We start from the raw sequence: 1,067 nt of genomic DNA, 5'->3' as shown, positions 1-1,067 counted from the left end.
ATATATATATATATATATATATATATATATATATATATATATATATATATATATATATATATATATATATATATATATATATATGTTGTCCACGTAATAGGACAAAAAACCAAAGTTTTATAGATCAATGATTTAATTTATATTTTATTCCATTTTAAAACTTTATTTAATGAATTTTAAAAGTATAATTCATAATTTCGTGTCCGAGTTAAAATAATTGGAATTTTTAGCTTCTTCCGTCCAAAATATACATTTCACCCACTTCTAAGTATAGTTTAATTAGTTAAGACATATATTATCAACCAAAAGGTCAAAGTGTAAATCTCGACACCACACCTACCTCTAAGCATAGTTCAATGAGTTAAAATAGATATTCTCGACCAAAAGGTTAGAAGCTCAAATCCCGACAACACACCCACCTCTAAGGATAGTTCAATTAGTCAAGACAAATTTCTTGACCAAAATGTTAGAAGCTCAAATCTCGACGCTGCACCTACTTTTGAGCATAGTTCAATTAGTTAAGGCATATATTCTCGACCAAAAGATCAGAAGTTCAAATCTCGACACTACACCCACCTCTAAGCATAACTCAATTAGTAAGACATTTTTTTCGACCAATATGTCACAAATTCAAATCTCGACACCAAACCNAAAAAAAAAAAAAAAAAAAAAAAAAAAAAAACGAGCAAATTCCACCTCACCCGAGTATAACTCGGCGGTAATATATACTAAAAATTAAAAAGAATTATAAATATTATACACAAAAGATGACAAGATAAACCACTAATAATAGAAATACGTTACATTAAACCCTACAAGGACATGGGCAAACCTTAAAATATACAACACATATTTATATATATATCAAGATAATTGCAAATTACACCTTCCACTTTTGTATATTTTCAAAATCATCCCTAAATTTTTAAAATTATTTGCAAATTATGAATGTTTGAGACCATTTTTGCAAATTACACGAAGTGAAAGGGTGTGATTTGCAATTATCTTTTATATTTATTAAGCAAAATGCATAAAATTTCATACTCATATCAACATAAATGGAAACT

The sequence above is a fragment of the Cucurbita pepo genome, chromosome LG04 (assembly GCF_002806865.2).
Source record: "Cucurbita pepo subsp. pepo cultivar mu-cu-16 chromosome LG04, ASM280686v2, whole genome shotgun sequence".
Classification (NCBI taxonomy): Eukaryota; Viridiplantae; Streptophyta; class Magnoliopsida; order Cucurbitales; family Cucurbitaceae; genus Cucurbita; species Cucurbita pepo.
Note: the sequence above shows the minus strand (reverse complement) of the source record.